Genomic DNA, 14898 nt, shown 5'->3' with positions numbered 1-14898 from the left:
TGGAGGTGCAGGGGAAACTCTGACCGACTGCCCCCGTGAACAAGCGTCAACTCCACACCCAAGTGTTGGGTTCTGTTCGCTAGGGTACGAAGGCTGCAAGTGCTTACAGCAGATTCAGAAAAGGCAGCCTCTTCCCAGCCCAGACGTCTGCTTAGGCTGAACAGGTACAAGACCCAGCTCCCCCTGCTCCAATAGCTTTAATTCCACTTTTGGGACTCCGGGGATATCTTTTCACCTAGAGCAGGAAAGATCCCAACAGTGACCGGCCCATGTGGTTAGGTCCCGCAGTCTGTCATTGTCAAACAGATGGAGTTTGTCACTCCCCTCCCATTGGAGCACGATCATTGGTTGATTAGGGAGGTCATTCCCCAGATGGAATCTATTCACAGATCTCACAGACGTTTGGTCTAAGGTACTGGTGAGATTGATCCACTGGATTACAGGCGGCCTGTCCTGTGCCAACCTGGCTGTTCGGTGTTGTAGCTAGGAAGATGCTCCAGCTCAGAAGAAGGGATTAGAGGGTCATACTGACTCCCCGCCATGCTTCCAAATTCTTCTGGCATCCTGACTCCACAGAGCCCCTAGCAGCAGCTTGTTACATCCACGTTCCTGGAGCTCTCGCTGGGATCCTGCTACAGCTCCTACACGTGGAGCAGCCAGAAGTGTGCGTGCATGGGGTCCTACCATTCCCTGGGCCAGGGTATGGATTGGCTTAAATTGGGCAAATGGTTACTAGAGCATGAGAGAAAATTTACAAACAAAACAACATGTTCATTCTTCTCCTATATCTTTCTTGAGATGTGGTGACCAGAACTGCACACAGGACTCAAGATGAGATCGCACCATGGAGTGATACAGAGGCATTAGGATATTCTCTGTTTTATTCTCCATTCCTTTCCTAATAATCCCTTTAAGAGGGCAGGCAGATCCGGCACTTTCACTATGCCATTCACCAAGTGGCCACATCTTTCAGGGGAGAGGACCTCTCCCACACTCAAACCCCAGACCTTTAACATTTCCAGCGAGGCCTCTGGTGTGTGCATTACTGAAGCAAAATATAATTAAAATGCTCTGGATCGCATCCCTGGTGGGATGCAAACCCTACTTGTGGTAGAGATTTAGCAGGTGAATTTTAAAGGAATCGTGCATGTGAACGTAAGATAATATTGTGGCCATTTACATGCCTTAAGTGCACTAAGGGTTGAATTTTAAAAGCGTTGCTCACATTAAAAGGCCCATATACACACGTATCTGGACCTCGTGTCAGCAATGGGTATTTTAAAAGCTGCAAATTATGGGGTAGATTTTAAAAGGGTTACGCGCATAAGTTATGCACGTAAGCCTTTTAAAATCCCCCTGTGCGCGCTGAGCCTATTTTGCATAGGCTCGGTGGCGCGCACAAGCCCCGGGACGTGCGTAAGTCCCGGAGCTTCGCTAGGGGGCGTGTCAGGGGGCGGCGCGAAGTTCGGGGCATTCCGGGGGGGGTGTTGGGGGGCGTGGTGCCGGCTTGGGGGCATTCCGGGGGCGCGGCCGAGGCCTCCTAACAGCCCCGGGTCGGGTGATGGCACGCCAGCAGCCCGCTGGCGCGCGCAAGTTTCATCTGCCTCCGGCAGGCGTAACTTTGTTGACAAAGGTAGGGGGGGTGTAGATAGGGCTGGGGGGGGGGGGGGGGGGTTAGGTAGGGGAACCGAGGGGAAGGTAGGAGGAGGCCGGAGGGAACGGGCAGCGCGTGCAGGGCTCGGCGCGCGCAAGTTGCACAAATGTGCACCCCCTTGCGCGCGCCGACCCCGGATTTTATAAGATACACACGCACTTTTAGAAAATCTACCCCTATATACGTATATGCACATGTGCGAGCTAAAAAAAGGGGCGGAGTTGAGGGCATATCCAAGGTGTTCTGAGGTGGGGTCAAGAGTTATTCGGATAAATCCACAGTTTAAATCTGGCGGCCGCAGCATGCGATGGGGCTGTTAGCTGCGCGTGTCTACTTCTGCTTTTGTCTGAGGTGTAAGTCTGATTAAAACTCTATTTAGATCTAAATCGACAGGGTGAGGGGTCCGGGTCAGCTGTGGCGAGTGCAGGCCGAAGAACCAGAGGGGTCTGGACGATCTCGAGATGGACTGGGCAAACTGGCGCACTGACTGGTAAAACTGGGAACGGCCTTCACGCGAGCATGTTTTTAAATCCTCTTATCTGCGCGCCTCAAAGCCAACAAAGTCCTAAGGAAGGGATGCGAAGAATGTTTGCTCCAGTAACTGCTTAAAATTAGGAGCACTCATACACGCAGTGGGCGTATTTTAAATCAAAACGCGCTAGTTTTAAACCTACCATCCCTACGTTGACAATTTAATAGCATATTTTCTAGCAATTTTCAAAAGCCCACTTACAGGGGTAAAGTGCACCTACACAGGGAAAACCCAATTTTAGTTGTGTAAATGCTTTTGAAAATCAGGTCCCACAGTGTCTAAAACCTGTGGTCTGCACTGCCAGTCTGCCTTGACTTTTGTTTGGTGCAGTTGACACTTCTGGAAGGCTCTGGGCAATTGATTTGTGTGGAGGGGCAGCGGGCGGTAGTGATTTAAGCTGCTTGTTTAACTTGGCTTGACTGACACTTTGCTAGTCCTGTAAATGACCTGGAAGCGATCTGGTTATTTGATAAGACTGCCTGAAAAGAATGTCTCCTCTTAGGGCCTTAAAAGTCCCGTCTCAGATTTCCAGAGCTGCAGAGCTTAGGGTGGTAATTAGGTTTCAAGCCTCAGATTTGTTCAAGGTGGCAGGATATAGAATTTGGTACACAGAGGAGGAGGAGGCGGAGGGCTCATGTGCATGGTGCCAGGCTTTGAGCTGTGCAGCAGAGAGAGAGAGATTGCATGACTCACCCTCGGAGACAGGAAAAGGCCCTCCTGCCCTTTCTGTTAAACGCCTGAATTACGCGGATTTTCGCCACCCACGAACGCACGCTCTCGTTTTCTGAAAACTTGTCAGGGCCACGGCCTCCTTCTGATCCACACGGGGGGGAGGCGCCCGGACTGCACGTTTCTGTGGGCCTGTGCAGGGGCCTGCAGATATGGGCAAGGCTGCATGGGGCTTGTTTTTGTTGCAAGGGTGGCAAGCACCTCTCAAGCGAGGTGTGAAGAGGTGTGGGGGGTGACATGATCTGATCACAATCTCAGGAAATGAATTATCTGAGCCACATGTCATCGCTTAGACCCTTGCACGGCGTACACACTCACAGACACATTTATCATATTTTAGAAGGTTTAGAATAGTTTCCCCCCGCCCAGGATGCATAAAAGTACCGGTGGAATTGCTCGAATTTTAGCCACATAACCCCCGGGCATTTTACGTGTGCATATACTTTTGAAAATAAGCTCCAGAAAAATAGGCAAGGGCTCTAGGGATCATGTGTGCACTTCTGGCTTTCCTCAGATCCTTGCCCTTTATTTTCTGTTCCTTCCATTCAGTTATGGGTTTCCGGCTATTATTTCACTTTTTCACACTTCACTTGTACTGAAGGTGCAGCTCAATCTTTCATGGAAGAAAGCAGTAAAATCACAGCGCTGTTTTTCTACTCGTCAAGCGCTCTGTTGACTTTGGGCTACTGCAGCCCCGGCTAATCAAAGGCAGAGCTCCCCCCCCCCCCCTTTGGACCAGAGGTTTCCTGCGGCTCACTTGAAATCAGGGCTGCGATCGTTTGCAACTACCAGCGGGAGTTATTTCCTTTCTTTGCTCTCCCCTCTCTCAACTTAACTTTTAATCTTGCTCATTGCACTAAGGGTCCTTGGCTTAGGGCCACGCACTTGTGCTACTTCCAGGACCCGCAATCATGGGCCCTAAGTCCAGCCACTAGATGTCGCTGGTGTGCAATGGCGATGACGCCCTTCACCCTCCCTCCACCAGGAGGCATATGCTTCTTGTAGAATAGATTACAGTTGATGGGGGCTATTAGATTCTGTCCAGAAGAAATCATTACCAACTCTTCATCCTTAGCTTGCCTTTCACCCATCACCTCAGAAACGGGACCACTAAGTTCAGGAATCCTCCCTATCTCACCACGTGCAAGTCGAAGGAAAGACGTCCAGGCAGCTTTGGCCAGGAATTCTGGGAAACTCTTCTCATGCTCGTAAAGAAGGCGTAGGGTAGATTTGGACACTGAGTTCTTTAAATCATTTTTCTTTCTTAATTTTCTGACCCTCTTCCCCTTCTGTTGCCCCACCATGGTTATACAGGCTAGCTCCTTGGGACAGCTGGGAAATAAAATGTGCACCTTGAGTCTGGCCAGTGGGTGTCGCTGTTGAGCAACGGTTACAAATATCTACTCTACTGCAGGCTTGACCCCTGGTGGCTCAGTCCCGAATTCTGATTCTTTACTGCACCACAGGTAATTCCCATCACTGAAAATGCCACCAAAAAGACCGCCAATTTGTAGTTTTAATGGTTTATGAGTGCAATAATGACCAATGTGCCATACATTCCCTGTTAACTAGTGCTCTGATTGGATTATTGCTCCTCATCTTGTCAACTCATTATTCTGTGCATATTGCACAAGAACCAGAATCCGCATTGAGAAACTAAAAGAGAAATTTGTACTGTAGCAGAGTTTAGGTAAATTTTAGCTCAGGGCATGTAACTTTAATAATGCGCATAATTCAGCACATGAACACATAAGGAGGAGCACCAAAAACATGAGTATGTTTCAATACATGCATTGTTTTAAATGCAGGGATCCACATAGTTTATATTCCTGTTTTATAAAAGCACGTGCAGCTTTTGTGTGTTAAATAACTGTGCACAGGAGGCAGGAATTTTATAATGTTGGCTGATGTATGCTTGAATCTCACATATGAAAATACCTGAGTGCGTACTTCAAAGCACTGGTTTGCTGTGACCTCCAACAGTTGACCCAGATTTCACCAGCTCTTCCACACCCTTCACCACTCACCCCAGACCCCACCCCCCACCCAAAAAGTACAGACAAAAGTACATGGTCTGACCACAGGATCATCTCCACTGCCCTTCAGATTAAAGATCTTCCACCTCAATCCTCCCCTACAACTACAATACAATTCAAAAAACCCTGCTCTTCTGATCACCTCGACAGCCATCTCTCCAAGGAACTAATTCATCTCGACCTCTCAGATGTTGATGCAGCCATCACATCCTGGATTAACATCACCACAAAAGTGGCAGATCAAACCTGTCCCACCTCCACCAAAGTTCTACGCCCCTCGTCCAATAACAGAAAACCATGGTTCACCCCAGAACTGAAGGCCCTCAAACAAGACCTTAGGAGAAAAGAACACATTTGGCAAAAAAAACCCCTCCTCATTAGCTGCCTACAAATCTCTACTTAACGCTTATAGGATCTCCATCCTCAGAATGAAGAAAGACTTCTTCACTAAGAAAATCCACCATTTCATTTTCGATTCGAAAGCCCTCTTCGCATATGTCTCGGCACTCACCAAACCATCTCCACCCATCATTCCAGATGACCTCGCACTCAACAAAGCCATGGAACTTGCAAAATACTTTGAGAAAAAAATCACTAACCTAACTGCCTCGCTCTCCACACTCTCGGCAACACCTCCTCTCGCCCTTCCTTCCCCACCACAACAAAACTTCTTCGAGCCTACTTCTTCGCTGGAGATAGAAAGCATCCTTAAAAACCTAAAACCGGCTTCGCATCCTTCAGACCCAATACCGCCCAACCTTCTATTCAACATCCCAAACACTATTTCAAAGCCAATCTCGGAAATCATCAACCTCTCCTTAACCCAAGGCCTAGTGTCTGACCAACTAAAGCTCGCCATACTCAAACCTATCCTTAAAAAAACCTAACTTATCTACAACGGACCCAGCCAACTTCCGCCCAATAGCTAACCTTCCCATAATTGCAAAAATCATGGAAAAAATAGTTAACAAACAGCTATCGGAATACTTGGAGGAACATAACATTCTCTCTCCCGCTCAATATGGTTTCCGTAAAACCTTTGGCACAGAAACACTTCTTCTATCCCTAATAGACACCATCCTAATAAACATGGAAAAAGGACAAACCTACCTTCTTGCGCTCCTCGATCTATCAGCTGCTTTTGACACGGTGAACCATGCTATCCTCTTAAAATGACTACAAGACATAGGCATCAAGGGCCCTGCTCTCAGTTGGTTCCTTCCTGTCCAACAGGTGCTTTAAAGTCAGGATTAACAATAAAGAATCTCCCCCCATCCACTCCAACCTAGGCGTACCCCAAGGATCTTCCCTATCACCTACACTATTTAACATCTACCTTCTACCACTTTGCCACCTACTTACGAAGCTAAAACTATCCCACTACTTGTACGCGGACGACGTCCAAATACTTATCCCGATTACAGAATCTCTACAAAAAACTCTTAACCATTGGAACAACTGTCTTCAAGCAATTAACCACTTTCTCTCCACTCTCAACCTGGTCCTGAACACAGACAAGACTGAGATCCTTATCTCTCAAGAAGACCCCGACATGCCTCATATCTCATTGTCCTCTTCCCAATCAGCCAATTCAAGTATTAAACACTCTCCAGCTGTCCGAGACTTGGGCGTGATCCTAGATAACCAGCTGAACCTTAAGAAGTTTGTGAACACCACCACTAAGGAGTGCTTCTTCAAACTGCAAGTCCTCAGAAACCTAAAACCTCTCCTTCACTTCCAGGACTTCAGGTTGGTGCTGCAATCCATCATCCTTCCAAAATTGGACTATTGCAATTCCCTCCTTCTTGGTCTCCCAGCCAACTATATCAAACCCCTCCAAATGGTCCAGAACTCAGCAGCCAGGATTCTCACCAATACCAAACAAAGGGAACATATCACCCCCACCCTTCAGTATCTCCACTGGCTACCCATCAAATCCAGAATTCTCTTCAAAGTCCTCACGATCATACAGAAAGTGAAACACAACCTATCATCCCTCAACACTTCTATACAACTAAGACCACATACCTCATCTAGACCAATCAGAAGTGCCTATAAAGACACTCTTTATGCCCCGCAAGCGAAAACATCCTTAAGGAAGCGTGCCATATCGACAGCAGGACCCCATCAATGGAACGCACTGCCTCCGGACCTCAGGCAAGAGCCGTGCCCAATGACTTTAAAAAAAAAACTCAAGACTTGGCTATTCAGCCAAGCCTTCCCTGACACCTAACCTTCCCTCTCCTTCTGCCCGATTCATTCTGGCTGTCACTTTAGTAAGACTCCTCAGTCCAGTACTTTGTCTCTACTTGTTTTTCTCAGTTATCATCTCTCCGGTTTTGAGATGACATGTTAGGTTTCTGTTATGCTTTGTTATGACCCGATCCATTGTTAACTGTCTCCCCTGTTCATTGTATCGCCCATGAGCGAATTTTGCGTTACATTGTAAACCGATGTGATTTGTATCTGTTACAGGAACGTCGGTATAGAAAAGTTAAAAATAAATAAATAAAAGAGATTTAATATCCGTGGCATGATTAGCAGATGTAAATGGACGCATCCCATCATTGATGACATCTGAACATACTCCACTTATAAAATTTGTGAGTATGACCCCACCCTGGAACACCCTTGAAGTGCCCCCTCTGAATGTGCATATCTTTCCCCATACTGCCACCCTTCTGAAAATTCACTTGCTGCACACAGAGGACACTTAAACATGGATAGGCTGATTTTCGAGCTAAGAAGTAAGATGGGAGAATTAGAATGTATAGCAGTAAATGATGACATAGACTTAATTGGCATCTCAGAGACATGGTGGAAAGAGGATAACCAATGGGACAGTGCTATACCGGGGTACAAATTATATCGCAATGACAGAGAGGAGCAGTCGGGAGGAGGTGTGGCGCTTTATGTCCGGGATGGCATAGAGTCCAACAGGATAAACATCCTGCATGAGACTAAATACAAAATTGAATCTTTATGGGTAGAAATCCCTTGTGTATCAGGGAAGACTACAGTGATAGGGGTATACTACCGTCCACCTGGTCAAGATGGTGAGATGGACAGTGAAATGCTAAGAGAAATTAGGGAAGCTAACCAAATTGGTAGTGCAGTAATAATGGGAGACTTCAATTACCCCAATATAGACTGGGTAAATGTATCATCGGGTCACGCTAGAGAGATAACGTTCCTGGATGGAATAAATGATAGCTTTATGGAGCAATTGGTTCAGGAACCGACGAGAGAGGGAGCAATTTTAGATCTAATTCTCAGTGGAGCACAGGACTTGGTGAGAGAGGTAACGGTGGTGGGGCCACTTGGCAATAGTGATCATAATATGATCAAATTTGATTTAATGACTGGAAAAGGAACAGTGTGCAAATCCAAGGCTCTCGTGCTAAACTTTCAAAAGGGAAACTTTGATAAAATGAGAAAAATTGTTAGAAAAAAACTGAAAGGAGCAGCTACAAAAGTAAAAAATGTCCAAGAGGCGTGGTCATTGTTAAAAAATACCATTCTAGAAGCACAGTCCAGATGTATTCCACACATTAAGAAAGGTGGAAAGAAGGCAAAACGATTACCGGCATGGTTAAAAGGGGAGGTGAAAGAAGCTATTTTAGCCAAAAGATCTTCATTCAAAAATTGGAAGAAGGATCCAACAGAAGAAAATAGGATAAAGCATAAACATTGGCAAGTTAAATGTAAGACATTGATAAGACAGGCTAAGAGAGAATTTGAAAAGAAGTTGGCTGTAGAGGCAAAAACTCATAGTAAAAACTTTTTTAAATATATCCGAAGCAGAAAGCCTGTGAGGGAGTCAGTTGGACCGTTAGATGATCGAGGGGTTAAAGGGGCACTTAGAGAAGATAAGGCCATCGCGGAAAGATTAAATTATTTCTTTGCTTCGGTGTTTACTGAAGAGGATGTTGGGGAGGTACCCGTAATGGAGAAGGTTTTCATGGGTAATGATTCAGATGGACTGAATCAAATCACGGTGAACCTAGAAGATGTGGTAGGCCTGATTGACAAACTGAAGAGTAGTAAATCACCTGGACCGGATGGTATACACCCCAGAGTTCTGAAGGAACTAAAAAATGAAATTTCAGACGTATTAGTAAAAATTTGTAACTTATCATTAAAATCATCCATTGTACCTGAAGACTGGAGGATAGCAAATGTAACCCCAATATTTAAAAAGGGCTCCAGGGGCGATCCGGGAAACTACAGACCGGTTAGCCTGACTTCAGTGCCAGGAAAAATAGTGGAAAGTGTTCTAAACATCAAAATCACAGAACATATAGAAAGACATGGTTTAATGGAACAAAGATAGCATGGCTTTACCCAGGGCAAGTCTTGCCTCACAAATCTGCTTCACTTTTTTGAAGGAGTTAATAAACATGTGGATAAATGTGAACCGGTAGATATAGTATGCTTGGATTTTCGGAAGGCGTTTGACAAAGTTCCTCATGAGAGGCTTCTAGGAAAAGTAAAAAGTCATGGGATAGGTGGCGATGTCCTTTCGTGGATTGCAAACTGGCTAAAAGACAGGAAACAGAGAGTAGGATTAAATGGGCAATTTTCTCAGTGGAAGGTAGTGGACAGTGGAGTGCCTCAGGGATCTGTATTGGGACCCTTACTGTTCAATATATTTATAAATGATCTGGAAAGAAATACGACGAGTGAGATAATCAAATTTGCAGATGACACAAAATTGTGCAGAGTAGTTAAATCACAAGCAGATTGTGATAAATTGCAGGAAGACCTTGTGAGACTGGAAAATTGGGCTTCCAAATGGCAGATGAAATTTAATGTGGATAAGTGCAAGGTGATGCATATAGGGAAAAATAACCCATGCTATAATTACACGATGTTGGGTTCCATATTAGGTGCTACAACCCAAGAAAGAGATCTAGGTGTCATAGTGGATAACACATTGAAATCGTCGGTTCAGTGTGCTGCGGCAGTCAAAAAAGCAAACAGAATGTTGGGAATTATTGGAAAGGGAATGATGAATAAAACGGAGGATGTCATAATGCCTCTGTATCGCTCCATGGTGAGACCGCACCTTGAATACTGTGTACAATTCTGGTCGCCGCATCTCAAAAAAGATGTAGTTGCGATGGAGAAGGTACAGAGAAGGGCTACCAGAATGATAGGGGGAATGGAACAACTCCCCTATGAGGAAAGACTAAAGAGGTTAGGACTTTTCAGCTTGGAGAAGAGACGACTGAGGGGGGATATGATAGAGGTGTTTAAAATCATGAGAGGTCTAGAACGGGTAGATGTGAATCGGTTATTTACTCTTTCGGATAGTAGAAGGACTAGGGGACACTCCATGAAGTTAGCATGGGGCACATTTAAAACTAATCGGAGAAAGTTCTTTTTTACTCAACGCACAATTAAACTCTGGAATTTGTTGCCAGAGAATGTGGTTTGTGCAGTTAGTATAGCTGTGTTTAAAAAAGGATTGGATAAGTTCTTGGAGGAGAAGTCCATTACCTGCTATTAAGTTCACTTAGAGAATAGCCACTGCCATTAGCAATGGTTACATGGAATAGACTTAGTTTTTGGGTACTTGCCAGGTTCTTATGGCCTGGATTGGCCACTGTTGGAAACAGGATGCTGGGCTTGATGGACCCTTGGTCTGACCCAGTATGGCATTTTCTTATGTTCTTATGTTCTTATGTAACCCCCGTGTAAGTCTTTGGAAATTCACCCCTTAATATCTAACGTATAATGGGCAAACTCTCAGAGCAGATGGTGTTAATGCAGTGCTTTAGTCGTGTTGGTAATATGAGAATGATCACAGAAGACAGCCCAAAGTGGAAAAGGTGAGTTGGGTCCCCTCCCAAGAGCCGGCCGGGCTAGTGGTGCCTCTGCTCACAGGAGCAATCCCTTTTCATGTAAATACTGATAATGCCAGTAAAGCTCCCGATTCCAACAACAAATTGATTGCAACAACTTAGCCCCAATCATATTTAATTCCTGTCTCATAGAGAGAAAGGCTTTCCTCCTTTCCTGCGTTATCTTTGATAAATCTGGGAAGATTTGGACACGTTGTCCCATGAAACTTTCACCCATATGCTGAAAATAGTACTTCATTAACAAACTCACATCAGTTTCAACAACCAAAGAAATAAGTAAAGTCGCTCTCTCATATATTTCTACAGAGGATTCCAAAATATCAGTTAGATTGTTTAAATGTTGTGCTGAATTCAGATATGACAATTAAACCAGCTGATTGGTTACTGAAAGATATTTGGAGGGAAGCAAGATGGCGGCACAGTAAGGCTGCTAAGCGTTTGCTGCCCAGCTTTTCATTTTCCCTTTGTTTCCTGGACTTATTGTGCCTTCTAAACATAAGGGGAAGGTGAGAGCCCGGGCCGTTTCCACCCTTCCCCGGCCTGTTTCGGACTTTCTTCGGGCTCACAGGCCCTCCAGCGCGTCTCTCCCTCCTCGGGAGAGACGCCAATGCTCCGGCGTGGCAGGCCCCGCCCCCTTACGCGCGCGTGCGGGGAGGAGCCCCATTTAAAGGGGCCAGCGCGGGAAAACCTCAATCTGGCCCAATCTGGCCCAGGATGACGTCAGACGCCCAATCTGGCCCAATCTGGCCCAGGATGACGCCTTCAGGGATAAGTACCCTGCAATTAGATGACTCCAGTGCCTTGCAACAAGGTTCCTGGTCTTCGGCCTGCTGTTGCTGTGTTCCTGATTTGTTCTTCGTCCCGCTTCTGCTTTGCCCTCCTCGCTGGATTGATTCTTCTGGACTCCGACCTCTGGACTGGCTTTTGGACTGCTCTTCAGACTTCGACCCTTGGATTGGCTACGGACCGCTCTCTGGACTTCGACCCCTGGACTGGCTGTGGACCGCTCTCTGGACACCGACCCCTGGCCTGGCTGCGGACCATCCTTTGGACTCAGACTTCCGATCCGACCCTTGGATACCCTACGACCTGCTGGAGGCGCCTGCATCCGGACCATCTTCCGGGAGTCGCCTAAGTCCCAGCGGCCGTGTCCCTACGGGCTCCTCCAGGGGGGATTTCAGCTTCCAGGGTGAAGCTCCTAAAGTCCCAGCGGCTGGACTCCTAAGGGCTCCTCCTGGGGGAGTGCCGGTCTCCAGGGCGAAGATTCTTCCTTCATCAGGGTCCGACGGTAGCCATCCTTCCAGTGGGTACAGAGTCCTTGGTCGCATAGGACTCCTCCGAAGTCCAGTATCCCCGCTTGCTTCGGGTCTCTGAACCGCCTCCTGGTTGGGACGTGTGCTGTACGCCATCTCAGCCTTTTCATTCTCTGTCCCAACCAGCCCAAGGGTCCACGAGCATACATATAATCCAATTGTTTTTCTGATATAAGCAAGTCATTCTTGTTTGTTAATTGAAAATGTATAAATAAAGAGTTGATTGGTTACTATCTGCATGATATTTAAGTTTTTATATTTTACCTCTGTCTATTGTGTAGATCAGAGCTTTCCAAAGTGTGTGTCGGGACACATTAGTGTGTCGCCTGTAGTGTGGAGGTGTGTCGCCAGGTCCACAGGGCCGGCGGAAGCAGGGAACTATAGCAGGAAGATCGGCAGGCAGTGGTGGAGCTTACATCACCACGGCCGGAAGAAAAGGGTCACGTTCACTCCTCCTCCTTCCTGCCTGTGCAGCCCTGGAAGAAAAACGTTGCCGGAGCCGCGTGGGCAGGAAGGAGGAGGAGCATCTGCTGCGTACAGAAGAAGAGCAGCATTAATGGGCCGTTGCGGATCCCACATCGCGACGGCCCGAGAAGAGGAGGAAACCCGATAGCAGGGCCGCTGCGGATCCCACGTCGCGGCAGCCCGAGAAGAGGAGGAAACCCGATAGCAGGGCCGCTGCAGATCCCATGTCACGGCCAGGGAAGATCAGGGCCTCTGAAGAGCCCATCCTTCGGCAACCCGTGCAGAGGGACAGCAAGCAAGAGAGCATGTAGGAGTGAGAGAGCCTGTGTGTGTGAGAGTGAGACAGCATGTACACGAGAGAGACAGTATGTATGTATGTATGAGAGATAGGCATGTGAGAGTGAGAGCTGTGGATGTGTGAGATTGCATGTGAGTGAGAGCCTGTGTGTGTGAGATAGCGTGTGAGAATGAGAACCTGATTGTGTGTTTGAGGGAAGACAGATGGAGAGAAAAGAAATAGAAAAAAAGACCCTGTAAAAGGAATTGGCAAAAAAACAAGAAAGGAAAGGTGGGAAAAAAGCCTGTGACCAACCGATTAGAAAACTAAGATCAGACAGCAAAGGTAAAAAAAAAATTACTTTTTAGTGATTGGCACATGTAATCTTTGGGAATGTGCAAGAGTAGCACTTTCTCTGTGCCGATCTCACAATGTACGAGATCAACATGGAGGAAGTGGAAGCCTGCAAATATTTATTATGAGATAGGTTGTGTTGTGAAACATTTTATTTATGTATATATTTAAGGAAACATACATAAATTGTTGAAATACATTTTGTTCGTTTAACCTTTAACCTCTGGTTTGCTGGTAGACTGAATTACTGTGTCACGAAATTATGTTTGTCTAAAAAGTGTGTCACCAACATGAAAAGTTTGGAAAGCTCTGGTGTAGATGGTAGAGTTTTAATCATAACTTGTAAACTTAGGCCTTCTTTTGTATTTATAGTTGCATGATATTTCACCTGTCCTGTTTATGTAACACTTTAAAAATGAAGGGACTCATTTTCTGCCATACTTTAGGGAATGAGGGGCGGGGGGGGGGGGCCGAAATGGGGGGCGGGCCTGCGCTAGTCGGCAGCGATCGCACCGTCGCGGTGCGATCGCTGCCGGTTTCGCACCCAATAGCGCCACCATAGGAGGTGTAGCTATTGGGCGCGAACTCGGACGCGAAAAGGGCCTTACCTTTTCGTCGCCCGCGGAGTCAGCCCCAGTGATGCCCCGACTCCTCCTCTTCCGGGGCCGACTCTGCCCCCATTTTGGTATCGCGTGCGATCCGTTTAGAAAATGAGGCCCTAAATCAGCAAAAGGATTATAAAAATAAAATGTATTATGAAACTAAAGGCCAAAGACTATTCTGTATGTATGTGTACACAGTTTGGTCCTTCTTCAGTGGCTGCTCAGCTCTTGGCTTGTCTCTTGTATTCAATGAATGGAACATCTCTTGTCACTGCCCAGCAATTGTCTGCAAGCAGTGCTGGGCTCCATTTGCCCTGATCCTATTTTTGCATTGCTGCAGTGTCCATGTGAAATCACTCGCCGTGATCATCCCTCGCTGCTCCACAGTTTGGTGGAAAGAAATCTAGATGAGTGTGCAAAAAATACGGGCCGGATTTTTAAAAGCCTACGTGCGGAAATGGGGTTACATGCGCCGGACCTATTTTAGAAAGGTCCGGCAACACGCGTAAAACCCTGGGACGCGCGTATGTCCCGGGGCTTCGAAACAGGGGCGGGGGCGGGGTCAGAGGCTCCCTGCAAAGTGGCCATTTGCCACTGTGCCAGGAGATCGCGTGCCAGAAGGCTGCCTTTGCGGAGGCAGGCAGAACAGGTACGATAAAGGTCGGCGAGGGGGTCTAGGTGAGGGCTAGGGGGCAGGAGGGGAAGGGGAAGGAAGGTTAGGTTAGGGGGCTTGGGAAAGGGGGAAGGCCGTGGGCGTTGGCGTTGGCGCATGCAAGTTGCACAATTGTGCACCCCCTTGCGCCCGCGTGTTATAAAATTGGGCGTCCATGTGCGCCCGCGCGCAACTTTATAAAATCTACCCCTATATCTTTAGTGAGATGTTGCAGCCAAGGCTTTTGTAGCTTTCCACCAACTCCTTGTAGTTGTCTGCCTCGTTGTTTCCGAGAACATTTCTTACCACTAACTGGAAGGCTTTCTATGCCGTCTTTTCCTTGCCACGCTAACCCAGTTATAGATTTATTCATAGATTCAGTCAAAGTTGCATATTAGTCATTTCTGGTTTAATGTG

This window comes from Rhinatrema bivittatum, chromosome 4 (genome assembly GCF_901001135.1).
Source record: "Rhinatrema bivittatum chromosome 4, aRhiBiv1.1, whole genome shotgun sequence".
NCBI lineage: Eukaryota > Metazoa > Chordata > Amphibia > Gymnophiona > Rhinatrematidae > Rhinatrema > Rhinatrema bivittatum.
Note: the sequence above shows the minus strand (reverse complement) of the source record.